General features: G+C 40.1%; 1 protein-coding gene and 1 long non-coding RNA gene across 4 annotated transcripts in view; one reads left to right on the top strand and one right to left on the bottom strand.

Annotated features, from left to right (window-relative positions):
- Positions 1 to 19,278, top strand: part of LOC116761539 — a 102,433-nt gene extending 83,155 nt beyond the window's left edge. Inside the window, exons 2-3 of the long non-coding RNA XR_004352047.1 lie at positions 7,760 to 7,862; positions 19,239 to 19,278. This is a non-coding gene — a long non-coding RNA (uncharacterized LOC116761539). The remainder of the gene's footprint in view (positions 1 to 7,759; positions 7,863 to 19,238) is intronic.
- The window catches only part of LOC116761533 (cytidine monophosphate-N-acetylneuraminic acid hydroxylase), a 258,069-nt gene that overhangs the window by 120,949 nt on the left and 114,461 nt on the right, over positions 1 to 22,659 (bottom strand). The gene's annotated exons all lie outside the window — the stretch shown is intronic.

The following is a 22,659-nucleotide window of genomic DNA, read 5'->3' as shown; positions in this document are numbered from 1 at the left end:
GGTTGAGAGTCCGCCTGCCGATGCAGGGGACGTGGGTTCGTGCACCCGTCTGGGAGGATCCCACATGCCGCCGAGCGGCTGAAGCCCGTGAGCCATGGCCCGCTGGGCCTGCGCGTCCGGAGCCTGTGCTCCGCAGCGGGAGAGGCCACAACAGTGAGGAGGCAGCGCCGTACCGGAAAAAAAAAAAAAAAAAAAGGAAAGAAAGCATTAGTCAGGTGGAAAGATATTAAATGAAGAATTAGAATACAAGTGACAGGGACTTCCCTGGTGGTGCAGTGGTTAAGAATCCGCCTGCCAGTGCAGGGGACATGGGTTAGGTCCCTGGTCCGGGAAGATCCCACATGCCGCACAGCAACTAAGCCTGAGCACCACGACTACTGAGCCTGCACTTTAGAGCCCGCAAGCCACAACTACTGAAGCCCGCGTGCCTAGAGCCTGTGCTCCACAACAAGAGAAGCCACCGCGATGAGAAGTCCGTGCACCGCAACGAAGAGTAGCCCCCGCTCACCGCAACTAGAGAAAGCCTGCGCACAGCAACGAAGACCCAATGCAGCCATAAATAAATAAATAAATAAATAAATAATGCTGTGAATTCAGAACACAATGATAAAAAAAAATTTTTTTTAAAATACAAGTGGCAACACATGGAACTATTTCCAGATAATGTATATAATCGTTTAAGGCAATGGGTTCCCAGCATATATGTAGACTGAGCAAGAATATCTATATATAGATAATGTGTAATGTATTATCTTCCACAATGCATAGAAACTGAATATTTTTGAACATTTACTTACTTAAACTAAGAGATTAGCATTAAAAATAATAGTTGTGGGTTTTTTTAATTGAAGTATAGTTGATTTACAATGTTGTGTTAGTTTCAGGTGTACAACAAAGTGATTTAGTTATATATATATTATTTTTCAGATTCTTTTCCTTACAGATTATTACAAGATATTGATTATAGTTCCCTGTGCTATACAGTAGGTCCTTGTTGTTTATCTATTTTATATATAGTAGTGTGTACTGTTAATCCCAAACTCCTAATTTATCCCCCCTCCCCCTTGGTAACCATAAGTTTGGTTTCTATGTCTGTGAGTCTGTTTCTGTTATGTAAATAAGTTCATTCATATCTTTTTTTAGATTCCACATATACGTGATGTCATATGATATTGTCTTTCTCTGACTTACTTCACTTAGTATACTAATCTCTAGGTCCACCCACATTGCTGCAAATGGCATGATTTCATTCTTTTTTATGACTGAGTAATATTCCATAGTGTGTGTGTGTGTGTGTGTGTGTGTGTGTGTGTGTGTGTGTGTGTATCTATATCACATCTTCTTCATCCATTCATCTGTCGATGGACATTTAGGTTGCTTCCATGTCTTTGCTATTGTAAATAGTGCTGTTATGAACATTGGGGTGCATGTATCTTTTCAAATTAAAGTTTTCTCCTTTTCTGGATATATGCCCGGGAGAAGGATTGCTGGATCATATGGCAACTTTTAGGTTTTGGGTTTTTTTTGGCCGCACCATGCGGCATGCAGGATCTTAGTTCCCTGACCGGGGATCAAACCCATGGCCCCTGCATTGGGAGTGCAGAGTCTTAAACCACTGGACCACCAGGAAGTCCCTATTTTTAGTTTTTTAAGGAACCTCTGTACTCTTCCCCATAGTGGCTGCACCAATTCACATTCCCACCAACAGTGTAGGAGGGTTCTTATGGATTTTTTTCTTTTTTTCTGGCTATCAAAGTGACATTCACTACAGAAAATACAATAGGAACACAAAGAAAAATGTAGCAATCACATGTATATCTACCACTCAGCTTAACTTCTTATTAATATTTGGTATATTTCCTTTAGACCATATTGTTTGCTTAAAAATCGGATCATATGATACACACTTGGACTTTTTTCACGATGATACATGTCACAAACATTTTCCCATAACATGGATACACTATGACTAATTTTAATGGCTATGTAAAATTTTGTTGTACAGATGCACCATAATTTATTTAACCACTTTCTGTTGTTCGGTATTTTAGTGGTTTTCCAATTTTGGCTCTTAGAAATAATGTTGTAATTAACATTTGTATATAAGTATTTTCTCACATCTGTGATTATTTCCTCAGGATAAACTTTTAGAAGTGGAAATTGAGTTGCTGGGAGCAAAGTGTGGTACAAAATCATGTTGCTATCATAATTTAAATTACACATAAGTCAATAGGATATGCAGAAAAGAGTAATATACTTTCATGAAGTATGTGAGGGTTTCTTACAAATATAATTGATATATTTTTTAGCATTTTGGTTGGATTGTGTGCCTAATAATCCCTGGGAAAATTGAAGAACAGACTGTCCCTCAACAGTCTCAGAAAAGCAGAATTGCTAGTTTGATCTAGTTCCAAAGGCTTCCCCTAGGCTTTTGTGGTAATAAAGGAATTATTGCCTAATATCGCACCGGCAGAACAAATAGTAAAATATTTATTTTGGAATATCTGCTTCTATCTGGCAGGGATTTGGAATTTTAAAATCTTCTCTCAAATATTCCAGAACCATAAAATACAATAAGCTTTGAATTAAGAATTAATTGGGCTTTTCTTTCCCCTACTGTTTGTTCAATTTTTTAAGAGGAAAAAAAAAATGCTACAGTTAACTCTTAACTCTTATTCTTGAATATTAATGTGTGCTGCTTCCTAGACGTTGGGGACTGGACCAGATGACCTCTTGAGATCCTTTCCAGCTCAGTATGTAAATCCAACTTTTATATTCAAGGAGCTTTAACTTGGAGAACTTATCACCCACTGCTCAGTCAAGCCCTTTCCTCTTTAACGCCACATTTTCTTTGTGCTTTAAGTTTCCTTTTATGCTCACAGAGGGTGTCTGCCAACCACCGTTGCTGTAATTATGTCAATGTTTTTACATGAGCATTAATCTAACAATGAAGGATACAGGAGCAGAATGCCAAGTTCAGTAATGCTTATAGCCACGAGTATGGAACATTCTTAGAACATTAACAAAGACGTTAAAGTCTTGAGTTAAGGTCTGATGTAATATGATTATACTTGAGAGTACAAGAGAAATTCTCAAATGCTTAAGCCTTGAAGTGCAAAGGAAAGTCAGTGCTCTTTTTTCACACAAAACCTTCTACAGAAAGATGGAAGAAAACCATCACAATGTTATATGTTATTTATCCACTCTGGTTCACTAAACTACAGTTTTACAATTTAACACAATTCTTGTCTTCTATATGAGTCTATTGCTCTAACATACTCTGTAAATGATTTATGTTCGTTTATTTGGTTAAGCTTCTAGCTGCTGCTGGTTGGGATGTGTGTGTCTGTGTTAGAATCTGTGTCAAGCACTGTGAAGGTCACCTAATGGCTGAATCCCAATATCCATGCCCCACTTAATCTTTTCCAATAGTCCCCACTTACACTGCAGATCCATTGTTACCCTCAAATATCCCACTTCAGAGCAGGAACAGATGACATATACTGGGCCGAAGAGGACATTCACTGTACTGACTACAGTGATTAGATCAGAGATGGGCCTTGGTCTTAGCCAATAGTGAATTTCAGGACTATTATTGACACTTCTGAAACATCTTTCTTTCTTTCTGTGTAGTGTAGGAACCATATAGGATGCTAACCTCAGAATCAATCCAACACACCAAGAAGGGAAAACTGAGAAAATTAAAGAGAAGTGTAACCCTGATTGACCCACACCTTAAGGAATATGTTCCCTTTGTTGTGTAATGCAGTTGGAATTTCTGTTACTTGCAACTGGAAATGCCCTGATTCAGAATCTCTGAAGTGGTTATGGCTTTGGGAAGCATGCAGGAAGCCAAATGGTTCTGACCTTCTTCTTCTAGAACCTACTAAAGAAAAGATTAAGGGGATGTACGGAGAGAGGAGTCAACCCACTGTGATGGTTAATTTATGTGACAACTTGATTGGACTAAGGGATGCCCAGATGACTGGTAAAACATTATTACTGGGCATGTCTGTGAGGGTGTTTCTGGAAGAGATTAGCATTTGAATTGGTAGACTGAGTAAAGAAGATCGTCCTCACCAGTGCAGATGGGCCTCATCCAATTTGTTGTGGACCTGAATAGAACAAAAATGTGGAGGAAGGATGAATTTGCTTGAGCTTGGACACCCCTCTTGTCCTGCCCGCAGACATTGGCAATCCTTGTTCTTGGACCTTCAGAGTTGAACCAAGACTTATGCCATTAACCCCCATCCCCTGATTCTTGGACCTTTTGGACTCAGACTGAGACTTGTACCATCGGCTCCCTTGGTTCTCAGGCCTTTGAACTCAGACTGAATTACACCATTGGCTTTCCTGGTTCTTCAGCTTGTAGACAGCAGATCAGGGGTCTTCTTGGCCCCCATAACTGCATAGGCCAATTCCTATAATAATAAGTTTCTCTCTCTCTCTCTCTCTCCCTCCCCCCCCCCCCCCCCCACCACCACACACACAAAGGTTAGGTCTGCTCTGGTTCCTCCCCATTCCTTGGACATGGTCCTACATGGCTTTTGATTAAGAGCCTGGCAGTTTTTGTCTCCTTAGCCTTGAAAGAGTGCAGCACATTCTGCCCTGCTCTTTGGAGATTCTGAGCTTATCTATTTAGCCTCCTTCTCTCAATAGCTTCAAATATGGAAGAAGACTTGAGGGGTAGACCAGCTATATATTAAAGATGGGTTCCCTCCCTCTAGCATTATCTAGGAGTTTGCCTCCTAGACAATGTGGAATTGAAGACTTCATTCTTCTGATCCAAACCCAGCCTCTCAGCTTCCTTAACACAACCCCAGAACGCAGCAGATGTCTCCCTGCCACTCCTCAAATGTCCAGCGTGTCATACCAGCCATGCACAGAACTTCACTGGTTTCTCTTTCCTCCAGCAGAGTCCCACTGTATAGGCTAAACTCAATCCTCTGGTTTGCGTTGCTCTCACAGCTCTCTGTACCTAAAAAACATGCTTTTGTCATTTATCCAGTTTTTCTGATTGCTGCACAGAAGCACTGTGCAGCCGTGACCTGTTTCATTCTACTTGAAAGTAGAGGACCGCTTGTGGGTAACATCTTAATGTATTTAGGGCGGGAGTTCAAGAAGTGGTCCTTGAACTTCTACCCAACTAGCTACTTGACCTTGGCAAATTCACTTAACATCTCTTAGGGATGATAATGGCTACTTCTTCGGATTCTTATATGGATCAAGAGAAATAATATTTATACAAAGCACTTTCAAGGAAAAAATTCTTTAAATAAAAGGCAGTCTTTTTAAAATTCATTTATTCATTCATTCAAAGACACTTATTGAACACTTAATATATGCCAGACATTTTGCTAGGAGCAGGTGAGGGAAAATGAATGAATAAGACTTGGAAACCTGGTCTCACAAGAAGATCACAATTCTAGTGGGGAAGGTGAATTTGTAATTCAGTAACAGAAGTGCATAATGTAATTATAGACATAGGTATAAGTTAAAATGGCATAGAGAAAGGAATAATTCCTTATATTCTGCTGGGGTAGGGAGGTTATGAAAGGCTTCCCAGAGAAAGTGAGGTTTTAGCTGAATTCCTATGTTCACCAAGAGTTTACAGAAAGAAAAAGAATACATCTCACTTGGCTGTTGTATTGTTGCCTCTTACAACGTCACGACTCAAAAGCAATTTGAAGAATATGCAATAATTGGTTTAAAATGATTTTAAGCAATCATTTAAAAACTGTCAGGCCTATCAGCCCATACAGAAATTAAGTATGATGCAAATGTTAAGATTTTCAAACAATTGAAAGGACTGTGGAAATGAGAATATCATCTTCCATTAGTTCCTGAACATCCTGGTAATATTTATTGCAGTTGCATTGAGAGGCTTTGCCTATTAAAGCCTACTGGTCATCCAAAATCTCTTGAAATACATGATTTCCAGAAAGACATCTATTCAAAACCTTTTTAAAAACTATATAATGAAAGCAACAATGAAAAATAGCAAGCTGCTTCGCAGCAAAGTTGAAAAATATGCGAAAGGAGGTAAAAGTGCACTATGAGAAATTCCTTTGCTGAAATGTCTAATGTTGTTTATTTATTTATTTATTTTGCGGTACGCGGGCCTCTCGCCGTTATGGCCTCTCGCGTTGCGGAGCACAGGCTCCGGATGCGCAGGCTCAGCGGCCGCTCCACGGCATATGGGATCTTCCCAGACCGGGGCACGAACCCGTGTCCCCTGCATCGGCAGGCGGACTCTCAACCACTGCGCCACCAGGGAAGCCCTCTAATGTTGTTTAAGAATACTTTGCCCTTAAGCAATTCTTCGTATTGCCCAAGAATATAATTTATATTTCTATGAAGAAAAGTGAAAGACATTTATTACCAGAAACAGCAAACAGCAATCGCCATTCGTTTGCTTGAGATTGTTTCACAAGGAAACGTTTAAATGTGTGTAGCTATTCTTTTATGTTGAAGTGTTTTAAATGTTTTTAAAAGTCAATAATATTTTGTTCACAGAGACACTAGGTAAGCAAAATATCGTAATTATTAATAAGCCAATATGTCATGATATCAATAACGGTTAAATAACAAAACCCATCATATTTCTGTCATGATAAAATACATCGATGAAGTCAGGGTTGTACATCCATATAGAATGTGGTGGTTGAAATTAATTTCACACAGTTTATAAAACTCAAGACTATTTTTGGTTTCTCTGATTTTTGCCAGAATCAACATGTCATGAATGAGTATCTATGTGAAAGAAAAGAGATGAAAAATTCCTTTACAGATGCTTCACTTGAAATGTTTAGGGATTTAGCTAATTTATACTCACTTTTTTTTTACTCTATGCAGATTTCTGATATCACTAGTTCTGTGTCAGTCATTTCTTTTATTTGAATAAATTCACTATGTATAACTTCTGCTTTTTTAAAAAAATGATTTTATGTAAGTACATTATCTACATAGGAAGATCTTCATGGTATATTAAGGGGAAATATCAGGCTATGAGCTTATTTTTGTGAAATAAGTAAGTTTAGAAAAGTAGTTTGGAACAGGTACTGGTTGCACAGAAGGATCACCTGGGGACTTTTGAAAAATCCAATAACCAGACCCCACCTCAGTTCGGTTAAGTCAGAATCTGGTTGCGGATCCCAGGCACCTACTTCAAGGGCTCCCCACATGATCCTAATTACAGCCAAGGTTGAGAATTACTGATTTAGAGATGCGCACACACACACACACACACACACACACACACACACTTGCAGTAGAGCTACCTGTTATGTGGCTTATGGGAAATTGTATATTCTTTTTGCTTATTTGTGTTGTCTGCAATAAACATGTACATTTTCTACAATAAACATGTAATTGAATGCATGTAACTTGAAAGCAATAAATTGGATGGAATGATGGATAGAGGAAGGGTGAGAGGGAGGGAGTGGAGAAGGAGAAAAAGAAAGAAAGGGAGGAAGGAGTAAAGGATGAAGGGAGGAAGGGAAGGAGGGAGGAAAGTTTTTAAATTAAACTTGAACCTGCATCAACACAGCAAGGACTTGAGGTAACAGGGAGAGGAAACACACATGGTGTCCTTCTGCTGTCCTCACAAGTGGCTAAAAATGCTTTAGGAGCGTGAGAATGAGTTGAAGAAGGAGCTATCATCTGCTGAGTCTCTATCATATGTCATTGCTTTATTTTTTTATCCCATTTAATCCCAATACCTACCCTGCAGGGCTGATACATAATCTTTCTTTCACAGATGGGGACATTGACTCTCAGAGACCTGACGTGTCGTACTGAGTCTAGTATTTGAATCCTGCGTGAGTCCAAGCCACTACCCCTTCATAAGCACTGGGCACAAGGTATTTTTCCGTTGTGTGTCTAACAGCTGTGACTCTTGTTTTTTCACTTCTGTGGAGAATTGATACCTTTTCAAAGCTTTTTACGTGTCACTTCTTTTGCCAAGACCCACCTGCCCTTGCTTACCCTTGGGCGAACTTGACAAACAGCTTTGTTAGGCAAATTGTCCCGACCTTCTACCGAAGAACAGTTGCTACCACTTCATAATTATGCCCAACAATACATTAAAAAAACCCACCCAGCTTCCTCTGTAAACATGGATGGGCCAGAGTATTGTCACTGTGTGCTAAATGCACGATAATTTTGCTGTCAGCTAGCATGATTTGACAGCTGCCAGCGGTAGACGATAAAAAAGAAAAAGAGGATCTAAGTGGCAAAAGTTACAGAAGCTAGAGAGTCGGGCAAGAGAAAGATATAGTTTAGATATGTCAGCTCTAATAAGTAAATGAGTCATGTAAAATAGCACGTCCATCAAGTTTTTTAAATAAATGAACCCATGGAGCCCGAGTCTCATTTTCACATACCTTTTAATGCCAATGCTACATACATCTACATTTCAGTATTATGTATTTTAGATTAAAGGGAAATGTTTCCGTTTCAAATGAGAGCATTCTAATTTCCCCCTGACTTTGTTCTTCATTACCTCCCCTAAGTTTCCATTATACAAAATCAAATACAGTTAAAATTCACCATATTTATTGGCTTTATTTACTGGTTGGTAACCCCCAGTAACTTAAGAGCATAGAGGTAGCCCAAATAACCTCAAAGCCAGGGCTGGTTTACATGCTCAAAGAGTCGCGGATGCTCAAGATGGTGTCTGGTACTTTGGCCATAAACATCTTCATAGTGGACATCTTTGCTGGAGGATTTTTGCCGCATAACAATGGCCATGAGGCAATTTTGCCATAAAAGATAAAATAGAAAAGTGGGGCATTAAAAAGGACATAACGAAACAGGAAAAATGAATAACAAAATTTAAAAGAGTTTATTGCAAAATACAAAATATTTGAATACATTTAAAATGTGTGTTGATTCATGGCAATACTGCACAAATAACTGATTTTATTTTCGGGTTGTACCTAAGCATTTGTCCTCCAAGTCTTTTGTTCAGAATATTTAATCACACACTTTTTTTGATTGTTGAATTTTTTCTCCTCATTCCAAACCATACATTTTCATTTTCACTAAAATTTCCTCCTTCATTAAGACAGGTATCAGTTCCCAAACACTAGGATGCGTATTTGTAACTGAGCTTTTTATTGCGACGTGAAAGAATCTACACGGTTGTTTGTTGTTTTTGGTATATGGTCACCTGTCCGTTGAGAGACATTCCAATTTTTTAGAGAAATGTGGGTTCGTTCAATTCTGCGCCTTTGAGGTTCTCAGCCTCTTTCTCCTCCAATGTGGTGTGTTTCAAAGTAAGAAACAAATTCTTGGGGGCAATCCATCAATATCTGTCAGTTCAATAAAGCTATCAGTAACATTACTAACTGGAAGAAATGCTAATGCATTTCAACCAGTTGAAACCAAACCGTCAAACCAAACTGTTAAGCACTTATTTAATCTTTTATGGCAAAATTGCCCTACGGTCAATAGGTTTAATGGCTGAAATGTTTGCAGCAAAAATGCTTGGGGCAAAAATATCTATGGCAAAGATGCTTATGGGGAAAGTACCTAGAACCACTTGATGTGGTGTCCTCAACCAACTGGCTTCCCTCTGATCACACCTGACATGTGTCTTCCAAGTGGCTTTCCTTGAACAGGATGGAATGAAGGAGAGAATATTAGCTCTGGAGTCAGGCTGTTCCGAGTTCGAATGCTAGCACTACCATTTATTGATTATGTGAGCTTGATAAAGTTGTTTAGTTTCTCTGAGTCTTAGTGTCTACATTTTGAAAGTTGGGATAAAATGTTTCCCATGTTCTTCTTAGGAAAATTTCAAGACTGGATACATATCCAGTGCCTGGCCCAGTGCTTAATACAGGGTAGGCGCTTAACAAATGTTAGCTCATACTCACACTTGATTATCATTAGCATTGCCCCCAACCCACTCTGCCTGCAGCATGCTATTATCGCGATGGTGGTTCTCTCTGGATATTATACTGTGTCCTCCAGGAAACTACATGCTCACTGGAAGTGGGGACAATGCCCAATCTTTTGTAAAGTTCACGGAAGCCTGAGCTCCAGTGATGGGCGATAACCAATGGACTTGACTAACCAACCTTTCAACCGGGTGTAAGTTGGGTGTATGACTAGGACAGAGTTAATCAATATCAATTGGCTATTGAAATACTTTGTTCAGAAAACCTGGCAATGGCTATTGCATTTTTTAGTTCCAGCAAAGTATTTTCCAGTATTCAATAAAAACATAGAGTTTTAAAGCATTGAAATCAACACACACTGGGAAGCAACATTTGAAAATGTATACTCTGCTAAGAGAGAGAGTCATTTAAGAAAGGCCATTGATTTTCTATTCAATACATGAGCCCAGGCTACTCTACAGGGAAATATTGTGTGGCCCATTCGTAGCTAAAACCACATCATTAAAAAAAAATTTTTTTTTTCACAGTAAAACTTTATATACAAAAACAAGCAATAAGCTGGATTTGGTCCGTGAGCCATACTTGACTGTCCCTCCCCAACCCCCCCACCTGTTCTAGATTATCTTTTTGTTCACAAAATCTTTCTCCAAAAAGGGTTTGATATTATTGATTTTTTCCTGCTAACTAAATCTTAATTATGTTCAAGTTTACCCTCCCGGAGTTTGCACCCAGGGCAACATAGTGGGAATTTGGGATCTTTCTAAAGCTACAAGCCACAGAGAATCTCTTGGTTTACTACCATAGATGCTTGTCAAGTCCATTGTGCTGAATGCTACATCACTAAAAAAAAAAAAAAAAAAAAAGTTGGATGCTTCCTTGGATGGAATCCAAGACAAATATGCCTTAGAGCATATTGCCCCCTAAGTTTCACAGTCTTCCAGATGCAGCATGTTATTTTGCAGTCTTGGAGGTAAGTCACGAAACAGCTGCCACCTGAAAAATATTCCCTGATCTATAATATAAAGCTGTGTGTGCCATGAAGGAAAGATCGTGCCTTATTCATCTCAGCAGCCTTTGCAGATCAGAGTATATAGTACCGTGAATACATTAGGTGCTAAATAACTGTGGGTTGAATTGAACTAATTAGAGCAGGTATGTTTGAGAGCAGAAAGAATTAGTAAACTGAAGAAATACTTTACTTTTCACATTGAAAGTGATTCTCATCGTCTTACTGCAGCTGAGAATCAGTCATGAGCACAAGCTGATCTCTTTCAAGGCTGGGATAATTTGCACCAGTTAGAAAGCTTGTTAATTACGTGTGGAGGTTTGGATAGAGTTGTGCATATTTCTAATCAAATTCCTCCTAAATATTCTTGCCTGTGAATATTTCTCCCCCAATTGCTGTTTTCAGTTTCAAATACTTCAAAATACAAACAGGGTTTAAATCAAGCTGCAAAAATATGAACTATAAACTGGTATTTGGAGAAGACAGGCTTCTCCATTTATGCACCCAAAAAAGGAATGATTGAATAACGTTCCAAACGGGAGCCATCACCTGTACAGATCACTTTAAGGAATTAGCCAAACATCCCATTCTATGAACTGGTGAAGAGATAAATTAGAAACGTTGCTAATTACTGTGTTGTCTGGTGGCTGCAAAAAAAAAAGAAAGAAAAGAAAAGAAAAGAAATCAAAGAGTGAGGGAACAGTTACTGCCTACTGTGCCTACTGAATTAGTGAAAATGTAAAAAGCTAGGATATTCAGTGCCAGTAGAGTTTTAGTAAAACTGGCGCTCTTGGGCATGGCTGACAGCAATAAAAATGATACCTTTCTAAAGCATTTTGGGAAGCCACAAAAAAATGTTCCTAGCTTCTGATCCAAACTTCTGGGACTTTATCCTGAGAAATTTGTCCAAACATGAACAAAAACTATCTGCATGAACATGTCTGTTGCAGTATAATTCATACTGATAGGAAATGAGAAGTGACAATAGGGCAACGTTTAAGGCAATGTTTAATGTTAAAGTGTACCTCCTCTATGGAATGTTAATTTCAAGAACGATTATGGACTCCATAGCAATATCGAAAAATACTTGGAGAATGTTGACCAAAAATTGTAGGGACTTCCGTGGAGGTCCAGTGGTTAAGACTCCACGTCTCCACTGCAGGGGGCACGGGTTCGATCCCTTGTTGGGGAATTAAGATTTCGCATGCCGCAAGGTGTGGCCAATAAAGAAGAAAAAAAAGAAAATGGTAAAATATGAAGTTTTGTTGTGGTATAGCAACAGCTATGTAATCAGTGCACATATTTCAAAAAGAGTAGCCAAAGATACACCAAAAATGGTAACAGTTGCTTTGTTAGAAATATAACACTATGAGAGTATAGATAATTTAAATGTGTTTTCTATTCCCTGAATATTGCCTATTGTGGTTATATTTAATAAATTGAAAATACAAACAAAATGAGATCTTCAGAGAAGGAAATTAACTACCTTTTCCTGTTTTTTCTTCCAGTAAGTAATAAACTTAGGTGTCAGTGAAATCTTCCTTAATTCCAACCCACATTTCTTATGCTGTGGCTTAAGTGTATTTTTTCTTGGAATTAAGATTTCCATCCTCTGTATTTGTTATTTTAGTCAAGGGTACTATAGCTCCATGGTAAAGTTTTTTCAGTTCTTTCTATTTCCTTGAGGTTGCATGCAGGTGTGTTTGGTACAGGAAGTTTAAACTATAAACGTATATATATATAAAACACCTAATGAAGGACTTTCTTTTTGAAAGCTTATTTGACCATCGGCTGGTTTTGCTACAATCTAATGGCTGTTCACTGTAATTCTAAAATTCCATGGTTGTTCTCTAGCCTCTTTCAGGGCTTATTATTCTAAAGAGGAAAGAACAAAATAGTCCCCTTTAAGATTAAACCAGGGACATGGTCTTTCTTGTACTTGAGTGCCCTTGTCTGTTCCAAGAAAAAGAAACTGATGCTATTTCAGCTTTCCTCATGTGATTAAAAGAATTCAAACTTTTATGATCGTACACAGGAATGTCACCAAACTCCCTCTTTCCTTTCGAGTTGTGGAAATGTTAGCTGCATTTGAGCAAAACTAAAATACCCAAGGTCTTATTCTTTCAGGACCCATCCTGATGGTGGCATTTGCTATGTTGCCCATGGATGTCTCTTTCATTCCACAGAAAAACATACCTGCCAGTGATGGTTCAAGATGTGTTCCTCAGCTGTCACATGTGTACTCATATTGTATAATTAAGAACCCAGATTCAAGTAGTAGCTCTTCCACTTACTAGATGTATACCCTTCGTCAAACAAAACAAAACAAGAAGCTCTCCTTTCCTATTCCTTGTTAGTCAACGTGAATAAGATTACCTAATGAGGATGAATTTTTTTAAGTGCCGTAATAGGTTTTGGTGGGATTTTAAATCTTTTCTTTTATTTTTTGGCCATGCCACGTGGCATGTGGGACCTTAGTTCCCCCACCAGGGATTGAACCAATGCCCCCTGCAGTGGAAGCATGGAATCTTAACCACTGGACTGCCAGGGAAGTCCCTGGTTTTGGTGTTTTTTAAAAAAGCTTTCATGATGAAGTGTTCTATGATGTAAAATGTATTATGTAATTGTATGTATATGTTAGTGTGTGTGTGTATCGAAGGCATGAATAGGATGATGTTATATAATTGATTGGCAGGGAAATATATAATACTTGTTCAGCCTCACTATGAGTCAGCGCAGATCTTAAACGTCTCAACAATTGCTTGCTGACTATGAGTCTACGAAGTCATAGAAACTGTAGGTTCTTTATCTTATTTCTTTCTTGAACAGTATTTATAAAATTACAAGAACGTTTAGCCTACAGAATCTCAACTATCACCCAGTGAATAGATATTAAGTATGTTAACATCTTGATCCCCTCAGCCCTCAGGGCAGCCAGGCAGGGCCGGGGGATGTGCTGGAGGCCCTAGAAAGACCCCCCTCCTGTTGAGAGTTGCCCCATCTGTTTATGCCAGTGTTCTGGACAAATACAATTATCTTCTATGTGTGCATGTCAGAAATAGGGTTGGGAAGCCCCGTGATAGAGCTCGATCTCACTGGAGATCATTTGTGCATTTAAGTGATATACTTCTGTGACTGGGCTTGACTTTGCATTAGTTCCCTTTCTAGATGTTCCTATTTTGTTGCTCTAAATTATTTATGCTTTTCGCACAGACAGGGCTGCCTTTTCTAAATGTGGGGTGTCCAAGGACTGAAACATTAATCTGTTAATGAGCAGCAAGTTTCCTGCCAATGTCTGTATCTGCTTGGAGGCATCATTAAAATGACCTTTGATCTGCGACCTAGAACTAGACAAGATGAGGGAAAAGTCAAATCCACCCGATCTTATTTAGCAAATGTGGAAAATTTTCAGAATAAAATTAAACCTTCAATAGATTATTTAATTTAATCAAATAATAAAACAATCTCAATGGAATTGACAAACTGAACCAGGCTTGACACTATGTAATGGGTCCCTTGGTCTCAGTGGACTTGGGATGTAAGTGGACCCCAGGTAGAAAATAAAACCCAGACACTAACTAATATAACCTTCACAATGTCCAGCATCTACAAAAATTCTCAGGCAAAGAAGCAAGAGAATGTGACCCAGAAACAAATAATCAAAAAAAATGGGGACTTCCCTGGTGGCGCAGTGATTAAGAATCCACCTGCCAATGCGAGGGACACGGGTTCAATCCCTGGTGGGGGAAGATCCCACATGTCGCGGAGCAGCTAAGTCCCTGTGCCACAACTACTGAGCCTGCCCTCTGGAGCCCACGAGACACAACTACTGAGCCCGTGTGCTGCAACCACTGAAGCTCGCGTGCCTAGAGCCCGTGCTCCGCAACAAGAGAAGCCACCGATATGAGAAGCCCGCGCACCGCAACAAAAAGTAGCCCCTGCTCGCCGCAACTAGAGAAAGCCCATGCGCAGCAACGAAGACCCAATGCAGCCAAAAATAAATAAAATTTTAAAAAAAGGTTCTCTTAAAAAAGAAAATAAATGTGTGTGTTTGTGTGTTCACATATGCATGTGAGCAAATTAAAAACAACAAAAAAGCAAGAAATGATAAATCTAATATTTAAGATCAAGCTTATCCTTTGAGGGAGATGCAGCAAGATGGGATGAGGAAGAAACATGTAGGTAAGTATATTTGTGGATGTATTCTGGCCCTTGGGTTGGATTATGTTCATTATTTTATTAAAATAAAGGATGCTGTGAATGGATCAATGATGATGGTGTATTATCAACCAGAAGTTATGACTAAGCTAATTCTATGCAGTTGGAGTCCAGTGGGAGGAATAAAACAGGAGGAATAGAAAAGGACACAGGATGTATGAATGGTCTAGGGCAGGAAATGGTTTAACTTTCTAGAAAATAAAAAAGGCCAGGGGCTTCCCTGGTGGCGCAGTGGTTGAGAGTCCGCCTACCGATGCAGGGGACGCGGGTTCGTGCCCCGGTCTGGGAGGATCCCACGTGCCGCGGAGCGGCTGGGCCCGTGAGCCATGGCCGCTGGGCCTGCGCGTCCGGAGCCTGTCCTCCGCAGCGGGAGAGGCCGCAACAGTGAGAGGCCCGCGTAACGCATAAAAAAAAAAAAAAAAAAAAGGCCAATGTGGCTGATACATCGAAAATCAACAAGATGTATCTCTCTGAGCAGACTCTCATTGACCAATCCTACAGAGGGATATGTTTAAACAAGAAGACTCATTTATTATTTCATGATGTAAAATACAACAGTCATAAGGTCTGGAATGTTTAGCCCATTGATAGCAGGGGGGAGGGAGAGAAAAGAGCACATAACAGCACTCATTAAATGTTACTTCACATCCCCTTTATAACTGTAAAGTTCTGTACCAGTCAGTAGGTATTAGTGTTTGTTTTTCATATGGAGAAATTACATAGAACAAGAGTGATACTGTGAAAAGAACACCTAAAATGAGAGTCCTAGGGCTTCCCTGGTGGCGCAGTGGTTGAGAGTCCGCCTGCCGATGCAGGGCACACGGGTTCGTGCCCCGGTCCGGGAGGGTCCCACATGCCGCGGAGCGGCTGGGCCCGTGAGCCATGGCCACTGAGCCTGCGCGTCCGGAGCCTGTGCTTCGCAACGGGAGAGGCCACAACAGTGAGAGGCTCACGTACCGCAAAAAAAAAAAGAGTCATAGCTCTGCTGAATGATATTAAGGAAATTATTCTCATTCGGCTCCATCTGTAATAACTGGAATTGGGATATTGGAGCTTTCCAAATTGAGTTCCACAGAACACCAACATTCCTTGAGATATTAACAGAAGTTTAATGGAAAAGAATTCAGTAGTCAAGTACATTTGGGAAGTGCTGTATCCCATATTCCTTCTTTCAGAAAGCCCTAAGGTACAGTAGCATGTTAATGACTCTGAGAAGTTCTACATTGGTTTCTGTGAAGAAACCATTGGAACTTCATTTACTGCATCGTTGCTGAAACTTATTTATCTATGAAACACTTTTTTATCGCCATCTTTTGAAACAGGACTTGAGGTACACTAGCCAGGGTTTCTCAGGTCCTTTTCAGAGGTAAAACTAAGATTCTTTCTGAAATCTATACAGTACAAATAGTAGAGCTGGATTGAAACATGAGAGTGAGACTCAACTGATAAATTAGGTTAGAGCAATGAAATGTGAAGTGTGTATATAAATGCAGAGGTGGCACAATTGATGGAGTAAACAGTCTACAACAATATCATTGTCTTATGTGGAGGTAGCCTTCGTATTCTTTCTGGATTTGGTTATTTGCGGAGTTAAAGAACAACTTGAGAGATTTTATCAACCAAAATTCTCCTGGGATCTCCCAGAGATTCGTTTTACGAATTTTGAGTGTCTACTATGTGTCAGGCACTGTTCTAGACGCCAGCATGATAGATGGCACTAGTAGTGTGTGTCAGAATCACTCGTGCCTGTAGTGCAACCTGAGGAAGAGCAACTCAGCTAGCTACCAGCAGATGGCAGTAGTGGTCAGTTGTTTAAGCAGCTTATTGGCTTTAGAAATAAATGGAAATACCACATTTTAAATCCAACCTGTAAATCAGAGCTACTCTGTGGTGTTGATGTGTGACCTTGGGACAGTCGTTTAACCTCTCTGGGGTGAAGTTTCCCTACCTGAATAATGGAGATAGTAAAAATTGTCTTGAGGATTAAATGAGAAAAGATTTAAATTGTTCAGCATGAAGGAAGGACCATAAATGTTGTTTTTATTCAGTATGGTAGATACTGTTCTCATGCCACTTGACAAAGTGTCAAGTTGCCAAAATAGGAATCAAATCAGACGGTTAAAAGAGGTATTTCTGGGACTTCCCTGGTAGTACACTGGTTAAGAATCTGCCTGCATGGGGCTCCCCTGGTGGCGCAGTGGTTGAGAGTCCGCCTGCTGATGCAGGGGACACGGGTTCATGCCCCGGTCCGGAAAGATCCCACACGCCGCGGAGCGGCTGGGCCTGTGAGCCATGGCCGCTGAGCCTGCGCGTCCGGAGCCTGTGCTCCGCAATGGGAGAGGCCACAACAGTGAGAGGCCCGCGTACTGCAAAAAAAAAAAAAAAGAATCTGCCTGCCAACGCAGAGGACACAGGTTCGAGCCCTGGTCTGGGAAGATCCCACATGTCGCAGAGCAACTAAGCCCGTGCACCACAACTACTGAGCCTGCGCTCTCAAGCCGCGAGCCACAACTACTGAGCCCGTGTGCCACAAGTACTGAAACCCATATGCCTAGAACCCGTGCTCCGCAACAAGAGAAGCCACCGATATGAGAAGCCTGCGCACCGCAACGAAGAGTATCCCCAGCTCGCTGCGACTAGAGAAAGCCCCGTGCGCAGCAATGAAGACCCAAGCAGCCAAAAATAAATAATATAAATAAAAATTAATTTTAAAAAAGAGGTATTTCTTCACAGAGCAATAATAATATTAAAAACAGAGAAATTTTAACAACAGAGTAAAAGGAGATCTAAATAACTGAAAATTTAACAAAGGGTGCAATAACACTTAAGGTAATCATTTGAAAGAAAGCCAGAAATTGGGCAGAGTTTTTTAATTGCTGCTTTTCTCACAGATCCCTTTTAGAGTATCTTGGTTGTCTGATAACTTTCTAGTTGTACTAACTCAAAGTAGTGGTGAATTATTTGTAGATTTCCTATTTATCCAAGGGGCATTTGGCTTGCTAATGGAGTTCCTACCTAGATAGCCAAGTGAACCCCAGGGCTATTAGAAAGTGAACAGTTTGACTTAAGCTTATTGTTGCCTGGACAAAGGAGACATTGTACCTCCGGACCTCTGGAATGACTCAGTTAGAATGAGCTGGAATGATCCAGTTAGAAAGAGCCAGAATTCAGAATTTAAAAGCCTCAGAGTCAGTTTACTTCACTTCTAGAAAAGATGTGGGGGAGAAACACTGGGGGATGAAGTTGGGGTTCAGAGGTCTGTAGATGGGGATCCTTTCATACGCTTTTGAGAACTGCTCAAACAGCAAAGGTTCCCCCAAACAGGGACCTCTATGTCTAGCGATAATCCAGATATGCAAACAGAGGTGTTTATTGAATGAATTCATCCATATGGGAGTGATTAAGGTGCTACGGGGAAGAGATGATTTCCATACAATCTCTAGAGTTCAATTAAAGAGGCAAACTGTATTTCCACTTGCAGTCCAAAAACATCCCACACATTTTCTATTCAATACTAATGAAGAGTGCTGTCTCACAGGAAGGTTACTCTTTTGGGGAGAGCTCCACAGTCGGAGCTGATGAGCAACTAAGCAGCTGTAGTCTCATTTTTATGAAAATTCATGTGATGAAACTGAACAAGGGAAAATAGAATATAAACAATGCTGATGAAATATGTCAAGGGCTTAGCATCATAAGCGGCAGATATTACTGTTGGTATTATTACTTTTTTTTTTAAAGTAGACTTCCTTTTTTTAGAACAGTGTGAGGTTCACAGCAAAACTGAGTGGAAGGCACAGAGATTTCCCATATACTCCCTGCCTCCACATATGCACAACCTTTCCCATTATCAACATCGAGCACCCGAGTGGTAATTTATTACAACTGAGGAATCTCCATGGACACATAATTGTCGCTCAAAGTCCATGGTTTATACTAGGGTTCACTTTTGGTGTTGTACATTCTTAGAGTTTGGACAAATATATGATGAAATGTATCTACCGTTATAGTATCATACAGAGTAGTTTCACTGGCCTAAAAATCCTTGAACTCCTATCCATCCCCCCCCTCCTCTCAAACTCCTGGCCACCATTGATCTTTTACTGTCTCCACAGGGTTGCCTTTTCTAGAATTTCACATGGTTGGAATCATACAGTAAGTAGCCTTTTCAGATTGGCTTCTTTCATTCAGTAACATGCATTTAAGATTCCTCCATGTTTTTTTATGGCTTGATAAGTCATTTCTTTTTAGTGTTGAATTCCATCATCTGGATGTGCCACAGTTTATTTATCCATTCATGTACTGAAGGGCATCTTGGTTGGTAGATTTTTTAATTAAGAGAATTTGAAAAAAAATAATAAAAAAATATAAAAAAATTAAAAAAAAAAGAGAATTTGAAAAAATGTCATGAACTGTCTTCACTTTTGTGTGTGTGTGTGTGTGTGTATGTGTGTGTCATTTTTTTTTTTAATTTATTTTTGGCTGCGGTGGGTCTTTATTGTTGCATGCGGGCTTTCTCTAGTTGCAGAGCTGGGGGGGCTACTCTTTGTTGTGGTGCGTGGGCTTCTCATTGCGGTGGCTTCTCTTGTTGCAGAGCATGGGCTCTAGACATGTGGGCTTCAGTAGTTGTGGCTTGCGGGCTGTAGAGCACAGGCTCAGTAGTTGTAGCGCACGGGCTTAGTTGCTCCCCAGCATGTGGTATCTTCCCGGACAAGGGCTCGAACCCGTGTCCCCTGCATTGGCAGGTGGATTCTTAACCACTGTGCCACCAGGGAAGTCCCTGTCTGTGCTTTTAACTTGACTTATTTTTTACTCCCACTTCAAAGACCCCTTCTTGAAATGCTTCCTGATATCAAGTTCCAGAAGAGATAAGCGAAATAAAGCCTAATCCTGAGTACGTAGGTATCAATTGAAAAGAGGAGTATGGAAAATACTTAAATTCACTAATAAAAACAGTTTGGTATCCTTGCTGGACCTTGTAATGGACCAATATGCTAAAAATACAACACAAGCACACATACACCCGTAAGTTCAGCAAAGCAAAGCAAAGCAAAACAAAGCAAAAACAAGTGTAGCTCATCAGTCTGCATCCATACATAAGAATTTGTTGAAATTTCCTCCTAATTATTTTTCTATAAATTTTAGGCCAGCCTTATTGTGGTAGCAGAATTCCAAAATCACCCCCAAAGACCCCTCCCCTTGTACATTCCCTCTCCTGGAGTGTGGAAGGGACCTGAGATATGATGGGACATCACTGCCAATGATTAGGGTATGTTAATACAGCACAAGTGATTGACAAAAAGGAGACTGCATTTGGTGGGCCTGATCTAATCAGGTGAGCTCTTAAAAGGAATAGGTGTTTCAGGGGCAAAGGAGATTTGCAACATGAGAGGGGAGGGATTTGATGCAAGGGATTTTATCTTGGCCAGCATTGAAATGGGGAGGAGGCACATGTGAAGGAATGTGAATAGCCTCTAGGAGCTGAGAATGGGCCCTGGCTGACAGCAGCTTCTCTAGAAATGGAGCCCTGGGTCCTACAACTGCCAGAAACTAAACTCTGCCAACATCCTGAATGTGCTTGAAAACAGATTCTTCCCAAGGGCCTCCAGAAATGAAAATTCCTGGTAGTATATTTTAAAATTCTGAGAGCTCTTTTATCTTCTCTGATTTCTAAAATAGAATCCCCATGGATTCTTTAGTGTTCATGGATGCAATGATTTTTTTAAATCTCTGATGATATAATAATAGATATTTTTAACAACCTTATTGTGGCACAATAAGACAATAATATGCATCCATTTTAGGTGTACGATTCAATGAGTTTTGACAAATGTATGCACTCTCTTCCCACAATCACAATCAGGTTATGAAATATTTTGATCACTGCAAATTGTTTCCTGGGCCCCTTCCCAAATACCTCTGAGCCCCAGGCCCCAGGTAACAACTGATCTGCTTCTTGTCACTATGGATTAGGTTTGTCTTTTGTAGAGTTTCTTTTGTTTTGGTTTTGGTTTTTATTTATTTATTTATTTTTTTGCGGTACGCGGGCCTCTCACTGTTGTGGCCTCTCCCGTTGCGGAGCACTGGCTCCGGACGCGCAGGCTCAGCGGCCATGGCTCACGGGCCCAGCCACTCTGCGGCATGTGGGATCTTCCCGGACCGGGGCACGAACCCGCATCCCCTGCATCGGCAGCTGGACTCTCAACCACTGCGCCACCAGGGAAGCCCGGTTTTGGTTTTTATTGACTGCCTTGGGTCTTAGTTGTGGCATGTTGGATCTTTCCTTGCAGTGCACAGGCTTCTCTCTAGTTGTGGCGCACAGGCTCCAGAGCGTGTGGGCTCAGTAGTTGCGGTACACAGGCTTAGTTGCCCTGCGGCATGTGGGATCTTAGCTCCCCGACCAGGGATCAAGCCTGCGTCCCCTGCATTGGAAGGGGGATTCTTAACCACTGGACCACCACGGAAGTCCTTTTTGTAGAGTTTTACATAAATAGTATCATTCAGCATGTACTCTTTTGTGTCTGGAATATGTTGCCCCGCATGTTTTTGAGATTCATGCATGATGTTGTAATTAACATTAGTTCAGTCCTTTGTACTGTTGAGTCATATTCCATTGTATGAATGTGCTACATTTGTCTATCTGTTCATCTGTTGTGGATGTTTCGTTTGATTCCAATTTTTTGGCTATGGTGAATAAAGCTGCTATAAATATTCATGTATGAGTCTTTGTGTGGACATACCTTTTTATTTGCCTTAGGTAAATATATAGGAGTGAATTGCAGGATTGTATATTAAGCATTTGGTAAATTTTGTAAGAAACCGACAAAATACTTTCCAAAGTAATTGTATAATTTTACATTCCTACTAACAATGTATGAGAGTTTAGTTACTCTGTATCTTCACCAACACTGTCAACCTTTTTTACTTTAGCCATTCTAGTGGGAGTGGTGGTATCTCAATGTGGTTTTAATTAGCATTTCTATGATAATGGTATTCAGATCCTTTTCATATGCTCATTTCATATGTCTTTGGGTAAATGGCTATTCAAATGTTTTGCCCATTTTCATTGAGTTGTAAGCAATGTTTGTATATTCCATATATCATCCTTTGCCATATATATGTATTGAGAAAATGTTCTCCTGGGAATTCCCTGGCGGTCCAGTGGTTAGGACTCAGTGCTTTCACTGCTGGGGCCCTGGGTTCGATCGATCCCTGGTTGGGGAGCTAATATCCCGCCAGCCACGAGGCATGGCCAAAAAAAAAAAAAAAAAAAGGAAGAAAATGTTCTCCCTTCTCACTTTTTTAACAGTGTCATTCAAAGGGCAATACTTTTTAATTTTGATAAAGTCCAATTTATCAATTTTTTCTTTTATGCTTGTGCTTTATGTATAGCATACAAGAATTTTTTGCCTACTTCAAAGCCGTGAAGATTTTCTGTGTTGTCTTCCGGTAGTTTGTATAGCTTTAACTTTTACATTTAATTTTTGATCCATTTAGAAATTTATCTTTTATGGCATAAAATAAAGGTCACTGATC

This window comes from Phocoena sinus, chromosome 11 (assembly GCF_008692025.1).
Source record: "Phocoena sinus isolate mPhoSin1 chromosome 11, mPhoSin1.pri, whole genome shotgun sequence".
NCBI classification, from domain to species: domain Eukaryota; kingdom Metazoa; phylum Chordata; class Mammalia; order Artiodactyla; family Phocoenidae; genus Phocoena; species Phocoena sinus.
The sequence above is the reverse complement of the archived record's forward strand: the minus strand, read 5'-3'. Positions and strand labels throughout refer to the sequence as shown.